This window comes from Mobula hypostoma, chromosome 11 (genome assembly GCF_963921235.1).
Source record: "Mobula hypostoma chromosome 11, sMobHyp1.1, whole genome shotgun sequence".
Classification (NCBI taxonomy): Eukaryota; Metazoa; Chordata; class Chondrichthyes; order Myliobatiformes; family Myliobatidae; genus Mobula; species Mobula hypostoma.
The window spans coordinates 11,975,116-11,995,055 of NC_086107.1; the positions used below are offsets into that span (position 1 = coordinate 11,975,116).

Below are 19,940 nucleotides of genomic sequence, written 5' to 3' on the forward strand. Positions count from 1 at the left end.
GCAGTAACCTTCTTATGACAGCAGTGAGTGAGAGGGAGTGAGAAGGAGCGAGAGAGAGAGAGAGAGAGAGAGAGAGATAGGTCAAACAAGGTCAGAGGGCATTGAACACCTGATGGCCTTCCGCTCTCATCTTTGTTGATTTCAATCGGTGAGAAATGGAGTAGATCATGGGCTCGCACCCATCTCTAGGCTGCACAATCCACTCCAAACCTCACCGAACTCCCTCAGAGACAGCAAAACACCAGATAGCTTATAGCCAGGGAAAGAGACTGTGGCAACCTAATTTACAACATGTCCTTCATGTGCTCACTCCTCACCCTCCTGTGCTCCAGAGAAATAAAGTCCCAGCCTGTCTAGCATCTCCTGATAACTCAAACCCTTAAGTCCCAGTTACATCCTGATGAACCTTTCCTGATTCCGATTCAGATTCAGATTCAGATTTATTTATCAGATGTACATTGAAACAAAGTGAAATGAGTCATAAAGTCATAGAAAAGTGCAGCACTGAAGCAGGGTCTATATCCCCTCTAGTTCATGCTGAAACCATTTAAATTGCCTACTCCATTGACCTGCACAGGGAACATAGCCCTCCATACCCCTACCATCCATGTGCCTATCCAAACTTCACTTAAACATTGAAATCAAGCTCACATGCACCACTTGTGCTGGCAGCTCATTCCACACTCACACAACCCTCTGAGTGAAGTTTCTCCTCATGTTCCCCTTAAACTTTTCACCTTTCATCTTTAACCCATGACCTCTGGTTGTAGTCCCACCCAACCTCAGTGGAGAAAGCCTGCTTGCGTTTAGCCTATCTATACCCCTCATAATTTTGTATACCTCTATCAAATCTCCTCTCAATATTCATGTTCTAAGGAATAAATTCCTGATCTATTCAATCTTTCCTTATAACTTAGGTCCACCAAACCTGGCAACAACCTTGTAAATTTTCTCTACACTCTTTCAACCTTGTTTATATCTTTACTGTAGATAGGTGACCAAATCTGCACATAATACTCCAAATTATGCCTCACCAACTTCAACATAACATCCCATCTCCTGTACTCAATACTTTGATTTATGAAGGCCAATGTGGCAAAAGTTTTCTTTGTGTCCCTATCTACCTGTGATGCCACTTCCAATGAATTATGGATCTGTATTCCCAGATCCTTTTGTTCTACTGCACTTCTCAGTACCCTGCTGTTCAATGTGTAGGACCTACCCTGGTTGGTCCTACTGAAGTGCAACACCTTGCACTTGTCTGCATTAAATTCCATCTGCCATTTTCAGCCCATTTTCCCAGCTGATCCCGATCCCTCTGCAACCCATGATAGCCTTCCTTACTGCCTACTACATCCCAATTTTGGTGTCCAGTTAACCACATTGTTATCCAGATCTTTGATCCAGATGACAAACAACAAAGGACCCAGCACTGATCCCTGTGGCACACCAGTAGTCACAGACCTCCAGTCATTGACTACCACTCTCTGGCTTCTCCCACAAAGTCAATTTACTACCTCCTCTTGAATGTTGAGTGACTGAACCTTCTTGACCAACTTCCCATGTGGGATCTTTTCAAATGCCTTACTGAAGTCCATGTAGACAACATCCACTGCCTTGCCTTCATGCATTTTCCTGGTAACTTCCTCAAAAAGCTCTAGAAGTTTGGTTAGACATGGCCTACCATGCACGAAACTATGCTGACTACCCTTAATCCATCCATGCCTATCCAAATATTTATATATCCGGTCCTTAGAATACCTACCAATAACTTCCCCACAACTGACGTCAGGCTCACCAGCCTACAATCTCCTGGTTTATGTTCAGCCCCTTTCTTAAACAGCGGAACAAAATTGACTAACCTCCAATCCTCTGACAGCTCTCCTGTTGTTAAGGATGGTTTAAAGATCTCTTCTAGGATCCCGGCCATTTCTGCACTTCCCTTCCGTAGGTCTGAGGGAACACCTTGTCAGGCCCGTTTGCTTCAACAACCAAGGGGCAGGCTGCAAGTGTTGCCACACATTCTGGTGCCAACATAGCGTGCCCACAGTGCTCAGCAGAACAACACAGAACACGAGCGACAAAACAACAGAAAATCAAGTACTTTTGCCTCCCTCAAACAGTCCTCAAACTCCATGAAAGGTCGTCAGGCCTCCAGTCTCCAGGCTTCAGCCATTTAGCCTTGACTTGCAGACAACCAATCCCATTCCACCTTAATGACAGCTTTCCTACAGCGTAGTGACCAGAACTGCATGCAAAATACTTCAGGTGTGGTCCCACCTACTCTATAGGGGTCAGAGGGGTTGGGCAGCAGTATAAATAGAAGACCTGGTAGGTGCTAAAGAAAGACACAACAGGATAAAGGATCCCTACGGTGTATGGACAATCCTTTCTCTTATCAAGATTGAAAACTGAAGTTAGGTTTATTGTCATATGCACATGTATGCCTCAGTGCAATAAAAACTTATCGCAGCAGCATCACCGACACTTAGCATTATAAAAGCAAGGTTCATATGAAAATAAAACTTCTACACAATTTTTACAAGAAAACACAATTGGATCAAAAAAAGAGTCAATTTTAGTGCAGTGTCTCCATTAAAAATTCACTAACCAGAACAAAAGAGATTGAGGTTAGACCTCACTTGGAGTACAGTATAGTGTTCAGTTCTGGGTCACCTCATTATAGGAAGGATGTGGAAGCACTGGAGAGGGTCCAGAAGAGAATTACTGTACCAGGATGCTGCTGGATTGGAGAGCATGACTTCAAAAGTGAAGTTGAGTGAGTTGGAGCTCTGCTCTAGAGAGAAGGAAGATGAGAGAATTGATAGAGGTGTCCAAGATGATGAGAGGCATAGATCCTGTGGATAGCCTAATTCTTTTTCCTGGGGTGGAAATGCCTAACATGAGGGGACAGAACTTTAAGGAAATTGGAAGAAAGTGTAGGGTGGAGGTCACAGGCAAATTTTTACACAGAGAGTAATGAATGTGTGGAATGCCTTGCCAGGAGAGGTGGTAGAGCTGGATACATTAGCGACATTTAAGAAACTCTTAAATGGCACATGGATTCTAAAAAAAAAATTGGGGTTAATATAGGAGAGAAGGATTAGATTGACCTCAGAGTAGGTTAAAAGGTCGGCACAACACTGTGGACTCAAGAGTCGCTATTGTGCTGTAAAACACTATATAGCGTCATACCATACTGTATAGTTCTATATTCTTATAGAGGGCTGTATGATAATGATCGGCCTACATAGAATTCACACAGGGAAAGGGAACCAAAGACTAGCGGGTATAGATTCAAGCTGAGAGGAGGAAGATTTTAAAACGAACCCGAAGGGCAACTTCATCATACGGAAGGCGGATGTGCACAAGCAACAAGCTGCAAGAGAACGTAGCTGAGTCCGGTATAATATCGACACTTAAAAAGGCATTTGGATAAGTCTATGGATAGGAAAGTTCTAGAACTGGGGTTCCCAACCTTGCTTAATGGTATTGGTCCATGGCATAAAAGGGTTGGGAATCCGTGGATATGACCGAAGGATATGGGCCAAACGCTGGAAAATGAGACCAGTTTAGGTGGGTACCTTGGCCGGCATGGACGAGTTGGGCCGAAGGGCCTGTTTCCGTGCTGTTTAATCCATGGCTGTGTTAGGCATAACAACACCAAGAGCGCGGTTCCCGACCTCATCTACTCCCAACCTCCGCCAACTACAGGTTCATATTCCGACAGGCTACAAGAATCGCTAGATGTTAGACTGCAGAGTCCGCCGTTTCCTGCGTGCTTATGCTCGCAGAGCACCTTCAGTTGCACAGTACCATGTGGGTGGGGGTGGGAGGGGAGAGGGGGACGATTTTCTGTTTCAGTCGGGATAATATGCAGTTATACAGTCGGTGGGAATCTCGCCCACTGACACACCGTAGGAAATCGGTACTTCACCATCGCCAGTGTGCAGGGCGGCTCAGGACTTCGCGCCCTTGCGAACAAGAACTGAGGCGCCCCTGCGTATTGACTCCCGTTATTAATGCCAGGACTGCCTATTTTATATGCTATAAGAGTGACAGAACATTTCATTGACACACATCCACCCGTCTTGCCGCTTACACTCAAAGCAGTGACCTTTAAAATTGCGTTATTCTAAAATGTGAAGAATTTAGCGCAATTCCCTGCAATTTTTGTTATAAAGAGGTCACACACCCCACTTTAAAGCTGCCACCTCGCCACAGAGAGCAGGCGCCTGAGCCCTATAGGATCCTCCAGGGAACTGCACCATACCCCAGGTGTGAAGTTCGCCGCTAGTTCAGCAAAGAGTTAAAAACGTTGGGATTGGATTACAGTTAAGGACCATGATAGGATTACCGTGAGCATTGGACAAACCGTTTCACGCAAGAATGGCGAATACTGAAGCTACACTCATCAGTCCGCACTCGCCACCCTGAGTGTTGGGCTGGGGAACGTTTTCCGTGCATACAAATTGTCACAGCCGGGGAGATTGGCTCCCCGTCCCGACCCAGGCTCGTCCCCTGCCTCCTGGGGAGAATTGTCTCCGCAGGGAGGCCAGAATCCCCCGCTTCCTCATTCACTCTGAGGAAGGTTGATTGATTCAGTCGACCCTGGGCAGGTTGGGGAACTTCGAGGTGGATTTAAGGGGAGTTCGTAGCGACCGTGCCACCCGAGACGTCAGCGTTTAACTTGTCTGCAAAGTGCTTGCACAGCCGGCGAGCTTTGTAAGGTGGTGGTTTGCACTGAGGGTAAGTCAGGCTTTGGTTAATCGGGAATAGGGCGAACAATTCGCTTGCTGAATGTCTGCTTTACGCGAAGTTATTTTATGCAAAGAATTTTCTATTTGTCTTTCAATATGGAAATCGGTGATATTGGTTCCCGGTGAACGGGTCGCGCCGATAGAAAGGAAGTTATAGTCGGGTCCAACGCTGTGTGTACTGGTGATTGGTGTAAAATGCGAGTCACCGGCGTACTGCTAATGTAACCCAACCTGCCCGAGGCTAGTGCCAAGCCAAAGCTACCGCTGTACAGTTACAGACCCACACTGATATCACATGCACCCACTGGCAGTTCCAGCTCTCAACATTTCAAGTGCTGGAGCGATGTTCCTGGACGGGGCTGTCTGAGTGTTGTGTCCCGCCGAACACCTCGGTTTCAATGTTTGTTCTGCACTTCGGTGTGGCTGATAGCACCCTCCCCGGCTCTGTGAAGAGCGATCATTAGTCATCAGCCTTTAACTCTGGAGAATTTTAATATCAATGTATTAAAATGCACTCTTCCCACTGTGGAGGTTAGGGCAATTTGGTGTGTTGCGCGATCTCGGGCTTTTCTCTTTGCAGTGAAGGAGGATAAGTGGTGACTTGGTAGACGTGTACAAGAGGTTTAGATCGAGTGGAGAGCCGGAGACTTTTTTCCCAGGACGGAAATGGCTAATACGAGGGAGCAGTTTTAAGGCGGTTGAAGGGAAGTATAGCGAGGATGTCAGAGGTAAGTTTTTTTCCCCCCACACAGATTGGTGGGTGCGTGGAACGCCCTGCCGGGGGCAGAAACATTGGGGGCATTTAAGAACTCTTAGATAAGTACATGGATGATAGAAAAATGGAGAGCTACGTAGGAGGGAAGGGTTAGATTGACCTTAGAGTAGGTTGAAGGGTCGGCATAACATCGCTGGGCCGAAAGGCCAGCCCTGTGCTGTATTGTTCTATCCTCTATGTTCAATTGAATTTGGCGTTTGCCCGGAAGGCTCGGAAGTTTAGTTTTAATACAAATCGCCACTAGAAGGCTCTCAAAAGAAAAATAATTTTTAGAATTTTCGGTCCCACCAGCGAAGACTATTGCAATAGCATGTACACAATGAATATAAAGAGTTGTACACAACAGCCACAGGGCTCTTAATGTCGACGACTGAATTTGGTTTTAGAATATTATGTACTGCCTCTTCACCAGTAATTCACTGAATTAGATTCCAGCTGTTTCAACGTGGCGGGGCACTATGACCGCGAGTCCGTTGTTTCACTGTAATCTCAGTTCTATTGCGTTGTCATGTATGTGTTGTATATTGTCTGTAGGGTTGATATGTTAGCATCCTGATTTTAAAATTCCCATCCATATTTCCCAATATCTCCGAACCCATAGCCCGTGTGATCTCATTCAGCCTCGCACCTGCTGATCCCCGTAGCACTACACCTGATCTCCAGCGTACTCCTCCTAATCTCTGTAGTCCTCCTCCAGCTCTCTGTAGTCCCTTTCCGGATTTCTGTAGTCTTCTCCAGATCCCCGCGGTCCGCCCTCTGGATCCTTGAGTTACTCTCTGGATCCCTGTAGTCCTCTATGGGTCTCTGTCACCGCTTCCATTTCTCTGTTGTCGTCCCCCCCCCCCCCATGCCTGTAGCAACCTCCAGATCTCTGTAGTTCCATCCAGATCCGTGCTGACCAAGTTATCCATCCCAGCAAGTCTCATGGACCTGCATTTGGCCCATATCCCTGCATCTGTCCCTTTTCTAGCACAGAAGCGATGGGCCAAATGGTTTCCTCTGTGCCATACTCTTCTATGATTCCATTTCTTAACTCTTATTTTCTATAATCATAGTAATATTCTATTCAAATTCCTTTTGGCAGCTCAAGGGGAATTTGAAAGTAATGCCTTTAGGTAACCAAAGATTGTTCAAGTAATAACTATTTGTAATAATATTGTGTATAGATGTTCCCTTGAAGGAACACATTTATAGTAAAAAAAAAGTGGTTTATTTAATAACATTTTATGATCATACAGGTAAATGGCAACATCAGATTACTTTCTTACCATTTTTCTGATTTACCTCATGGCCGACAAGGAGGAACTGCAAGACAATCTGTAAAGTCTTCAAGCTGGTTTCTCTAAGAATGAACCAATCACCTGCTCTGTGTTTGGGTGTTACCGCCCTGTGACTTCAGTCAGGCCTCCTGGGTGGAAGTGCAAAAGGATCATTCAGGATCACTTTTTGAATCCACATCTGTGGAATTCGTTGCCACAGATGACTGTGGAGGCCAAGTCATTGGGTATATTTAAAGTGGAGGTTGATAGGTTCTTGGTTAGCAAAGGCATCAAAGGTTATCGAGAGAAGGCAGGAGAACAGGGTTGAGAGGATAGTAAATCAGCCATGATGGAACAGTGGAACAGACTCAGTGGGCTGAATGGCCTAATTCTGGTCCTATGTCTTATGGTGAGACTGAATGGGACGAAACCTGGTGCAGGAGTTGTAAGCAGAATACCAAAATCATCGGTGGAGAGGGTCAGCATTTAAATTTCTCGGTGTTAATATTTCAGAGGATCTGTGCTGGGCCCAGCAGGGAAGTGCAATTACGAATAAAGCACGGCCAGCACCTCTACTTCCTGAGAAGTTCGTGAAGATTTGGACTGACTTCTAAAACTTTGATGAACTTCTTTTGGTGTGCAGTGAAGAGTATATTGACTGGTTGCATCACAGCCTGGTATGGAAACACCAATAACCTTGAAGGGAAAATCCTACAAAAAGTAGAGGATATGGCCCAGTCCATCGTGGGTAAAGTCGTCCCCACCATTGAGCACATCTATACAGATCACCATTGCAGGAAAGCAGCATCCATTATCCAGGACACTCACCACCCATGTCATGTTCCCTTTCCACTGCTGGCATCAGAAAAGTGGTACAGGAGCCTCAGGACCCAACACCACCAGGTTCGGAAACAGTCATTACCCCCTTAACCATCAGGCTCTGAAACCAGTGGGGATAACTTCACTCGCCTCATCACTGAACTGTTCCCACAACCTATGGACTCATTTCCAAGGACTCATCATCTCACTTTCTTGATATTTATTGCTTAGTTATTCATTATTATTATTTGCACAGTGTGCGCACATTGGTTATTTGTGTGTCCTGTTGGGTGTGGTCTTTCATTGATTCTGTTTTGGTTCATATATGGTGACATATATGTACTTGGAGAATAAATTTACCTTGGACTTTGAAAAGGAGGTCTGTGGCATGTAAATATTGAGGGGAATGAGTCACACTGATCACCATGCTGGTGTGGGTGGAGCCCAAACAGGAAACTTCGTCTGAACATAAGCTCAGGTCTGGATGGGGGTATAGTGGAATCAGTTCTTTCAGTGCGAACAGAATGCGAGTTTGATTTACAATCAACAGTGCTATTTTGCTGTTCAACTCCCTTAAACTCTCCAGTGCAGCAACAGCTAGAACCCACCAAGCAGGTCCACATGTCCAAATCCAAATTAACACCCAATGTTGGGCATCTCTGTGTCTCTCGTATTCTGAGACTGATGTCTACTTCTGAACCATAGTTTGGAGTATGGATGATTGGTGAAGAAGTCTTGTGGTGAGCAAAAAACATCTGCTACAGTATTCTAGAGACATACAACTTGGAGCAACTTTCAAAGCTACCAACAGCTCTGGGAATCATTGCAGCTATCAAAGGATAACAACTAGTAGCTACAAGGTGAATAGGATCAAAGATGAATGATCAACTTTAGAACATAGAATATAGAACACTACAGCACAGTACAGGCCCCTTGGCCCACAACGTTGTCCCAACTTTTTAATCTATTCTAAGATCAATCTAATCCTTTCCTCCTCCATTTTTCTATATCGTTGCTTCAGTTTGTTTGCCATATACTGTTCCATATACAGTGGATTCCGTTTAATTGGGACACATCATGATCAGTACCTTTTGGCCCAATTAAGCGGCTGTCCCAATTAGCCAAAGTTTCATGCAACTAGTTAAAAAGATATAAAGAAGACAAATTACCATTTAATTGAATAACAAATTATGCTCTTAAAAGCTATTACAGTTCCATAAAACTGTATTATTTCCTAATAGTAATCGACAGAGGAATTCATCCAGTGTATTCTGCCGATTAACTACAAGCGAACAAAATCAGCATACACTTCGTTCATACAACCCTTTTGATGAATGCATCCCCCAAATCATCTTCTCCATTGTAACATTCAAGATGATTGTCTATACCTTCAAATTCTTCATAGTGTCTGACTTATTGAACTAAAAGTGACCTGAATTGTCTTATTGTTTATTACTCGCCAACTATGAGTGACAAAAATTGCTGCTTTTGAACACAAACACACAAATGACGCTTTTTAAAATTTATTTGCTCTAAGCTCTGGTGTAACAACCTCAGGACGTACACTCGACTGATGCTAGATAGAAAACGCTTGGCAACAGTCTGCTGATCCACTTAAGTGGCAGAGTGTCCCAAATAAATGAAGGAAACTCTGACTATTTCCTCGATTTATTTTTGTTCTTTAAGAGTTGTCCCAAATAAGCAGTGCCCCGATTAACTGATAGCCTAATTAACTGTATTAAGAATTTGCTGTGGTGTGTTGGTCAGAGGATGATATGCAACAAAAAAAAGAACAACATTCAACAATTACAAAGAATAAAAAAAATATATAAAGTTAGTGGTTAAAGAATGGATATGGAATATGGGACTCCTCTGTTTTCATGGATGTTTGCGAAGAAAAAGAATTTCAGGATGTATATTGTATACAATTCTCGGATATTAAATGTACCTATTGAAACCTTTTGAAATCGTGCATAATTACAAAACTACCAGAATGTATTTACAATGTAAACAGCATTATAAGAAGTATTTTAAAGTGTTTTCAGTGCAGTACAGTGATGGAGATAATGGACAGAGGGGGGTGGTTGGTGGCGCTAACTGGAATGGTTGAATTCCACCCCCCCTCATCTATTACCGCCATGCTTAGTGGGTGCTCGCTGTTGCTGCTCAGTGAGTTTATGAGGACTGAACGCCAATTGGTTGTATTAATAATAAGTCAACTTTTCATGCAATTTGGACAGAGGGGATTGATCCCACACCCCACCTCCATCCCCCCCAACTTGATTTTATGTTCAGCCTGAGTTCACGTACAGGCTAATTCCCATACCAGCGTGGACTTCGGTGGGACAACCCCGGCACACCCCCCCCCACAATGTGTACATGCCACAAAAATCTCATTTTGGCAGTTCTCGGTACCACTGCAGCACCAGGTATCGCCCCCATTCGATCTCACCTTTTGGGTTCAGCAACTGTGATCCGGATCCCCTTCTCCACCCAGCAGGCCAGGCCGAAGGTCACAAGGTGGTGACATCCGCACACGGAGCAGCTAATTGGTTCACTCTGAGAGAAACCAGCTTGATGCTCTTGCATTACTCCTGGCCTGCCTGGCTTCCTGTCAGAAAAATGATGAAAAATATTATCTGATGCTCTCATTTACTGGTATGATAATAAAACATTATTAAACAAATCACTTCTTTAAAGTGTGTTCCTTAGAGGGAACATCATGAATGATATTATTGCCAATCGCTATTATTTGAATCATCTTTTGATTCTAAGAGTTTCTTCCAAATTCCCCTAGAGGTACCAAAAGCAATTTTATTTGAATATTATTATGGGTGTAAATCATTCTAGTACGACACAAAAAGAAAATGTTTGGTCCATTGAGTCAGTGTTAACTCCTATGAAGAGCAACTTGCTTCTCAGGTCTTATATCATGAATTAGAACACAGATCATAGAACACCACAGCAAAGTTTAGTCCCTTCGGCCCATGATGTTGTGCTGACTCGTTAACCTAGTTTAAGATCAATCTAACCCTTCCCTCCCACAGGATTGTACTCCTGTAAATCCAGCTTCTTTTGAACACAACCATCAAATCTCTCCCATAAGACTATCCATTTCAAATCCTAATTACTTAATAGGAGAATATATTCCTGGTTCTTTGGACAATCACCTTTTAATCTCTGCTCTCTCATTATCAGCCTTTCAATCGCTGGAAGCAGCTTCCGTTGAAACAGCTCATGTTTAGAAACACCTTTATTAAATCTCCTCTCTTGGCTCCCTTTCTCTAAAGAGGATCTACAAAATTAAAGATTTTTGAAATTGGTAAATTGGTTTGTTATTGTGACATGTACAGTGAAAAACTTGTTTTGCATGCCATCCATGCAGATCAATTCCTTCTTACAGCAGTGTATTTTAGTAGTACAAAGAACAGAACATAGAATGAAGTATCACAGAGAAAATGCAGTGTTGGCAGACAATATGGTGCAAGGCCATAATGAGGTAGATTGTGGGGTAAAGAGTTCATTTTCACCCCAGTGCCATTCAATGAAATCTTTTCTCTATATCCTCCAAAACAGTAATATCCTTCCCAATGTGTGGGTGCAGGAATGAGCACAATGCTCCAGCTGAGGTCAGATTTGTGTTTTATATAGGCATAGCATAGATGCCCCTTTCTGTTCATTTACTATAAGCTTTATTTGTTGCTTCTTGTATCATTTTCAGAACATGCACGAAACATCCCAAGACTTCTCCATTTTTGCACCCATTTAAAAAATGCAGTACATGGATATACATGAAGGAGATTCGGAATTTCAGGCAAAGTGAGGATTATGGAATAAACTTGTGGAGGTTAGTTCCAGTAACTGGGATTACAATGCATGGAAACAGGCCCTTATGCCCAACTTTCCCATTCAGACCTAGGTGTCCACATTTGCTCCCCTATTTGTCTGTGTTTGGCCCAGATCCCCCTAAATCTTTCTTATCCATATACTTATCAAAATATCTTTTAAATAGCAATGTTGTATACACTCCTACACTTTGCATACCTCCTGGACCTAAATAAAGTCAACTACTGAGGAAACTACTTTGCTGAGGTACGTGTATGGACTTCTCCTGCTTTAGGCCATCCACTTCAAGGTACAATGTGTTGTGTGTTCAGAGATGCTCTTCTGCACACCACTGTTATAACATGTGGTTATTTGAGTTACTGTTGAATTCCTGTCAGCTTGAACCAGTCTGGCCGTTCTCCTCTGGCCTCTCCCATCAACAAGTTGTTTTTGCCCACAGAACTGCCACTCACTGAATGTTTTTAGTTTTTCGCATCATTCTTTGCAAACTCTAGAGACTGCTGTGCATGAAAGTCCCAGGAGATCAGCAGTTTCTGAGATACTCAAACCATCCCATCTGCCATCAACAATCATTCTATCGTCAGTCACTTAGATCACATTTCTTCCCCATTCTGATGTTGGTTCTGAACAACTGAACCCCTTAACCATATCTGCATGCTTTTATGCATTGAGTTGCTGCCCCGTGATTGGTTGATTAGATATTTGCATGAACAGATATGGTGGCCATTGAACGTACTTTGGCAATATCAATTTTCCCCTCCTCCTCCACTCAGTATTTGGAGCTCAATGGAATACTCATGACTAATTCTCACAATTCTTCTTAAATATTTTCATTGGTTTGGACCACAAGGCAATAATAAACCGATCCCAATGGAAGTGAAGTTTTTCAGATAAGTTGACCATCTAACTAATGGTGACCATAAACCGTTAAAAACCCATACATTTTGGCAATGTTCTTCAGGGAAGGAAACCTTTCATCCACAACCAGTCTGGCCTATATGTCACTCCAGTTCCACTGATGTAGGTGATTCTGAGCTGCCTCTTATCTGAGGGTTTGACAACTGTTCACTTTGCCTGTGATGTTCACATCCTGTGAAGGGAGAAAATCTCTCCTCCTTCCCTTTCGTCCATGGTTCAGTCTCTTTTCCTATCAGATTTCTCATCCTCTGTCCTTAATGTTTCTACCTATCATCTCCCAGCTTTTCACCTCGTTCCCCATCCCCTACCCACCTACAGCCCCCCCTCACCTGCTTTCATCTATTATTTGCAGCTTGTACTCCTTCCCTTCCCCCCACCTTCTAATTCTGGCGTCTTCCCCCTTCCTTTCCAGTCCTGATGAAGGGTCTCGTCCTGAAACATCGCTGCTCATTCATCTCCACAGATGCTGCCTAACCCGCTGAATTCATCCAGCATTTTGTGTGTGTTGCTCAGGACAGATTAAAGTTTAGGGAGACACAGAAGACTGCAGGTGCTGGGGTTCTGAGCAAAAAAATACTACTGTAGGAACTCAGCAGGTAGAGACAAAGAGATAGTTGACATTTTGGGTGGTTCCTAGAATGACAGGGTGGAGATAAGTCCCTACCAAAGGAGGTGTAAGGCACTCCTTTCCTCTGCTAGCTTGCAGATCCCCCTCAGGCAAGGTGTAGCACCTACTTATTCGCCCAATCAGTCACATGAAGCCATCGGAGCAGGTGGTGGATGGTCGTACGAGCAGCTGGTGCATATCACAAGTCCTGGTTACGTGACCACTGAGGCCAGGCAGACAATCTCTGAAAGCATTGATAACAGCTGGGGTCAACTGTCTTGTAAAGACACTGTCCAGAAGATGGCAATGGGAAACCACTTCTGAAGAAATATTTGCCAAGCACAGTCATGGTCATGGGAAGACCATGATCGCCCACGTCATACGACATGGCACAAAATGAATGAATGATAAAGTTCCGCATGGATACAGGAGATTGGTGTCAGAGGAGGTTGGAAACAAAGACTACCGTACCTAGGCAATGAAAAGGCAGGTGTAGCAAGGGTCCATGGGAGTGCCCATGGCTGCACCTTTGATATGTAGTAAATAGAAGGAACCAAGGGTTTAGGATTCAAGTTTGCTTGTCACACTTACATGGAAATGTACGGTGAATTGGATCGTTTGTGTGAACAACAACACACCTAAGGATGTGATGAGGGCAACCCGCAACTGTCGCCCCATGTTGCAGTGCCAACATAGCCTGCTCACAGCAACACACGCAAAATGCTGGAGGAACTCAGCAGGCCAGGCTGCATCTATGGAGAAGAGTACACAGTCGACGTTTCGGGCCCAGACCCTTCATCAGGATCATGGGCTCATAATGCTCAGCAGAACCACACAGAACACAAGATCAACAAACCATCAACAGCAAAATAAGCCCAGTGCCGCCCTCCCACCTGCACACATACAGTACAGGCAGCCCACCTTCCGCCTTCCACCTCCAGTGGACTCGGCATCAGGTACTGGGCTTCAGTCTCCCCACTGGACTTGCAGAGACTTTCAGTCTCAGGGCTTTGGACATTCGGCTTTGACATCTGTACTTCTGATCAACCTCCCCCCGCCCCCCAGGCCTCAATCCTCGGCATCGAGTCTAGGACACACGGATAACCGAGCACAAGGCCCCAGATTCTGGACCCTGAACACTGGGCCTCAAACTCCAGTCTCACCGATTTATGAATCCAGGGAATATAGGAACAAGGAGTGGTTCAGGATGGGAACAAGTTTGGCCAGATGGAGGAGAGTGTTAACAGAAGGAAGCTGGTTGGGTTAAGGCTTAGGAGAGATTTGAGATACAACTATTCCATTGCTTTCGGCATCAACTGATGTTAAAACGTCAGTGTGAATTTGGAGTCACCATGACTTGCAGAATGAGACTTCCATTTCCTAAAAACCATAAGACATAGGAGCAGAATTATGCTATTTGGCCCATCAAGTCTGCTCCACCATTTCATCATGGCTGATTTAATAATCCTTTCAAATTTCTTTACTGCTAACCACCCCGCTCTGGTCTTCTGCCTGCTCTGGATCTCTTTATTGCTAACTGCCAACGGGACATCAACCGTCTCGATTTCACCACACCTTGTTCCCATTCCAACCTCACTCCTTCCGAATGCTCTGCTCTCCACTCCCTCCACACTAATCCTAACCTTACTATGAAACCGGCTGATAAGGGGGGTGCTGTTGTAGTCTGGCGTACTGACCTCTACCTTGCCGAGGCACAGCGTCAACTCGCAGATACCTCCTCTTATTTACCCCTCGATCATGACACCACTAAAGAGCACCAGGCCATTGTCTCCCACACCATCACCAACTTTATCAGCTCAGGGGATCTCCCATCCACTGCTACCAACCTTATAGTTCCCACACCTCGCACTTCCCGTTTCTACCTCCTACCCAAGATCCACAAACCTGCTTGCCCAGGTAGACTGATTGTCTCAGCTTGCTCCTGCCCCACCGAGCTTATTTCTACATACCTCGACACTGTTTTATCCCCCCTTGTTCAATCCCTTCCCACCTATGTTCTTGACATTTCTCATGCTCTGAATCTTTTCAAAGATTTTAAGTTCCCTGGCTTCCACCGCTTTATTTTCACCGTGGATGTTCAGTCCCTATATACCTCCATACCCCACCAGGAAGGTCTCAAAGCTCTCCACTTCTTTTTGGATTCCGGACCTAATCAGTTCCTCTCTACCACCACTCTGCTCCGTCTAGCGGAGTTAGTCCTCACTCTTAACAATTTCTCCTTTGGCTCCTCCTACTTCCTCCAAACTAAAGGTGTAGCTATGGGCACCCCTATGGGTCCCACCCATGCCTGCCTTTTTGTTGGCTTTGTGGAACAATCCATGTTCCAAGCCTATACTGGTATCTGTCCCCCTCTTTTCCTTCGCTACATCGACGACTGCATTGGCGCTGTTTCCTGCATGCATGCTGAGCTCGTTGACTTCATTAACTTTGCCTCCAACTTTCACCCTGCCCTCAAGTTTACCTGGTCCATTTCTGACACCTCCCTCCCCTTTCTAGATCTCTCTGTCTCTATCTCTGGAGACAGCTTATCTACTGATGTCTACTATAAGCCTACGGACTCTCACAGCTGCGTGGACTATTCCTCTTCCCACCCTGTCTCTTACAAAAATGCCATCCCCTTCTCGTAATTCCTCTGTCTCCGCCACATCTGCTCTCAGGATGTGGCTTTTCATTCCAGGACGAGGGAGATGTCTTCCTTTTTTAAAGAAAGGGGCTTCCCTTCCTGCACCATCAACTCTGCTCTCAAACGGATCTCTCCCATTTCAAGCACATCTGCTCTCACCCCATCCTCCTGCCACCCCACCAGGGATAGGGTTCCCCTTGTCCTTACCTACCACCCCCCCCAGACTCCAGGTTCAACATATAATTCTCCGTAACTTCCGCCACCTCCAACGGGATCCCACCACCAAGCACATCTTTCTCTCCCCTTCCCCTTCTGCTTTCTGCAGGGATCACTCCCTATGCGACTCCCTCGTCCATTCGTCCTCCCCCATCCCTTACCACCGATCTCCCTCCTGGCACTTATCCTTGTAAGCGGAACAAGTGCTACACATGCCCTTACACTTCCTTCCTCACCACCATTCAGGGCCCCAGACAGTCCCTCCAGGTGAGGCGACACTTCACCTGTGAGTCGGCTGGGGTGATGTACTGCGTCCGGTGCTCCCAATGTGGCCTTTTATATATTGGCGAGACCCGACGCAGGCTGGGAGACCACTTTGCTGAACATCTACGCTCTGTCCGCCAGAGAAAGCAAGATCTCCCAGTGGCCACACATTTTAGTTCCATGTCCCATTCTCATTCTGATATGTCTATCCACGGTCTCCTCTACTGGCAAGATGAAGCCACACTCAGATTGGAGGAACAACACCTTATATTCCGTCTGGGTAGCCTCCAACCTGATGGCATGAACATCGACTTCTAACTTCCGCTAATGCCCCTCGTCCCCTTCACACCACATCCCTTATTTAATATATATATTTTTTTGCCCCCTTTGTTTTCTCTCTCCTTTTTCTCCTCTGTCCCTCTCACTATAACTCCTTGTCTGCTCTCCACCCTCTGGGCTCCCCTCCCCCCTTCTCTCTCTCCCCAGGCTTCCCGTTCCATTCCTCTCCCTTCTCCAGTCTGGTATCCCTTTTGCCAATCAATTTTCCAGCTCTTAGATCTACCCCTCCCCCTCCTGTCTTCTCCTATCATTTCGGATCACCCCCCCCCCCCCCACACTTTCAAATCTCTTACCATCTCTTCTTTCAGTTAGTCCTGACGAAGGGTCCCGGCTTGAAACGTTGACTGTACCTCTTCCTATAGATGCTGCCTGGCCTGCTGCATTCACCAGCACTTTTTGTGTGTGTTGCTTGAATTTCCAGCATCTGCAGATTTCCTCGTGTCTGCGCTTTCAAATCATTCTCCTGCTTTCTCCCTGTGACCTTTGATGCCCTTACTAATCAAGAACCTCCCCATCTGCTTTAAATATACCCAATGCTTTGTTCACCACAGGTGTCTGTGGCAATGAATTCCACAGATTCACCACTGCCTAGCTGAAAAAAATTCCTCTTCATCTCTGTTCTAAAGGGATATCCTTTTATTCTGATGCTGTGCACTCTAGTCCTCGTCTCCCCCACTATAGGAAACATCCTCTCGACGTCCACTCAATCTATGTCTTTTAATATCCCACAGGTATCAATGAAGCAAACAAATTACTTTCACTTTCCTCTGGGATTAACTACATTGCCACCCCACTCCCCCACTCCCCCACTCCCCCATCCCTGGATTATATGGTAATCGTATTTGTTGAACAGAGTGAAAATGCTTTGCACCTCCAATGTAAATGCACTCTTGATCTGCTGAAAAGCTCAAAGTAAGCCTTTAGATTGTGAAACTGAGCTTCTTTTTTTAAATTGGCGTGAAGAGGATTAAAGGCAGACATGTGCCAGGATTTGCGATGAAGAGCAGGCTAGATAATGTACATTTAAGCATATTATTAGCTTGAACAGAGAGTGCAGGCAGGAGTGCCATAATTAGTAGGCCCCAGGCAAGACTGGAGATTGGATTCAGGTTATTTCTGTCATTTGCTGATTGATTAATTGACTCCCAATGAGGCTGATCAATGCGGTGGCATTTGGTATTGTTTAAAATGAAACTCGATAAATGTCAGATAAGGAGAGGATTGGAGATAATTAACTCTTGGAAGAAAGCAGAACTAACAGAAGAGTGTCACATTAAGCTGCTGACTCAGGGTAACTGGTGGAAGAAGTTGTTTAGACTGGCATTGGAGAGGGTCCAGAGGGGGTTCATGAGAATGATTGCAGGAATGAAGGAGTAGCATTTGATGGCCTTTGACCTCTACTCACTGGAGTTTAGAAGAATGAGGGAGGATCTCACTGAATCCTATTAAATATTGAAGGGCTTTGATAGAATGGATGTTGAGATGATGTTTCCTATAGTGAGGGAGTCTAGGACCAGTGGGCACAGCCTCAGAATATGAGGACATCCCTTTAGAATGGATGAGGAGGAATTTCTTTAGCCTGAGTGTTGAATCTATGGAATTCATTGCCACAGACAGCTGTGGAGGCCAAGTCATTTGGTACATTTAAAGTAAAGGTTGATATGTTCTTGATTAGTAAGGGCATCAAAGGTTACAGGCAGTATGAAGGTGAGTGGGTGAGATGATAAACCCCCATAGTGGAATGGTGTAGAAGACTCGAAGGCCAAATGGCCTAATTCTACTCCTATGTCTTGCAGTGTTATGGTCTTATGGACTGAGTGTCTTTGCCTGAAATTTCTTCTGGGGTGAAAAATTTTACAGTGAATATAACAGGATGGAGATTGCAATGGAGTGAATGGATTTAATTGTTTTGTTCTGGGCTTCTCTAGCCTGTATTTTGCTTGTCTACACATACATGACCTCCTAATGAAATAGTCCTGTACGCTAGAACGCAAGAAGTAGGAGCAGGAGTTGGCCATCTGGTCCATTGAGCCTGCTCTGTCATTCTATAAGATCATGACTAATCTGGCTGTGAACTCAGCTCCACCCACCTGCCTTTTCCCCAAAACCTTTAATTCCATTGCTATACAAAAAATCTAACTAACTCAGCCTTAAATATATTCAATGAGGTAGTCCCTACTGTGTCCCTGGTCAGAATATTCCACTGATTCACCGAAGTTCAAAGTAAATTTGTTATCGAGGTATGTATATGTCACTATATATTACCTTGAGATTTGTTTTCCCCTTATCCTCATCCTAAATCAATTCCCCTGAACCTTGAGGCTACGTCCCCCAGTTCTAGTCTCACTTACCAATGGAAACAACTTTCCTGCCTCTGTCTGATCTGTTTTATAATTTAAATGTTTCTATCTGACCCCTCTCATTCTTTCTAATTCCAGTGAGTATAAGTGAGTATAGTCAGAGGTGACTCAATATCTCCCTACAGGTAAACTCCTCATCTCTGGAATCAATTTGGTGAACTTCCTCTACACCACTTCCAAAGGCAGGATATCTTCAAATGTCAGTGTGTTAAATTCTTGAGGAATAAATTCATAATAGCTGGACTGATGGAAGGTGACAGTAACTCAAATAACCACATGTTACAACTGTGATGCGCAGAAGAGCATCTCTGAACACACATCAAGTTGAACCTTGAAGCTGATGGGCTACAGCAGCAGAAGACAACAAGCATACACTTAGTGGCCACTTTATTAGGTACCTCCTCTATCTAATAAAGTGGCCACTGAGTGTATATTATACGGCACAAGAGCCTGCAATGCCATTCATTGGCTGAGTGATTGAGGGGCTCAACCACTTCTCTGCTCAATTCCCTGTCTATCTGGAGGACAAGAGGATAGATGTTACACCAGCTATAACAAATCCTGGTTAGATTATACTAGGAGAACAGGAAGCATTTCAGGGAGAGGATATACCGGCTTTAGAAAGATAACTGCAAGATCTAACAGAATGATATCTTCATTGTAAGGATTATGAGGGGGGGATTACACAGATTTGTGCTATCTATCTTGGAATGCAGAAAGTTGAACATAGAACAGTACAGCACAGGAATGGGTCTTTCAGCCCACAATAACTGTGCTGAACATGATACCAAATTGTATTAAACCTCTTCTGCCTGATCATGTCTATCCTCTGTCCTTCCGTTCCCTGTGCCTGTCTACAAATCTCTTAAATGTCACCATCACATCTGCTTTCACCACTACCTCTGACAATCCTGTTCTGGCAGCTTCTTCTCTCCTTTTTTTAAAAAAAAAACTTGCAGCACACATCTCCTTTAACATTTCCAGCTCTCACTTTAACTGCTTGTTCTGTAGTATTTGACATTTCTGCCCTTTCTATGTCTCTCATGATTTTATAAACTCCTATCACATTTCCCCTCCGAATCTGATGCTCAATAGAAAACAACCCAACTTGTCTGATGGAAGTTGTTACCCTC

The 19,940-nt window shown here is 44.6% G+C and overlaps 1 long non-coding RNA gene across 1 annotated transcript in view; it reads right to left on the minus strand.

The window, feature by feature from the left end:
* The window catches only part of LOC134353592 (uncharacterized), a 62,151-nt gene that overhangs the window by 29,144 nt on the left and 13,067 nt on the right, over positions 1–19,940 (minus strand). The window contains exon 2 of the long non-coding RNA XR_010019641.1: positions 10,066–10,224. This is a non-coding gene — a long non-coding RNA (uncharacterized LOC134353592). The remainder of the gene's footprint in view (positions 1–10,065; positions 10,225–19,940) is intronic.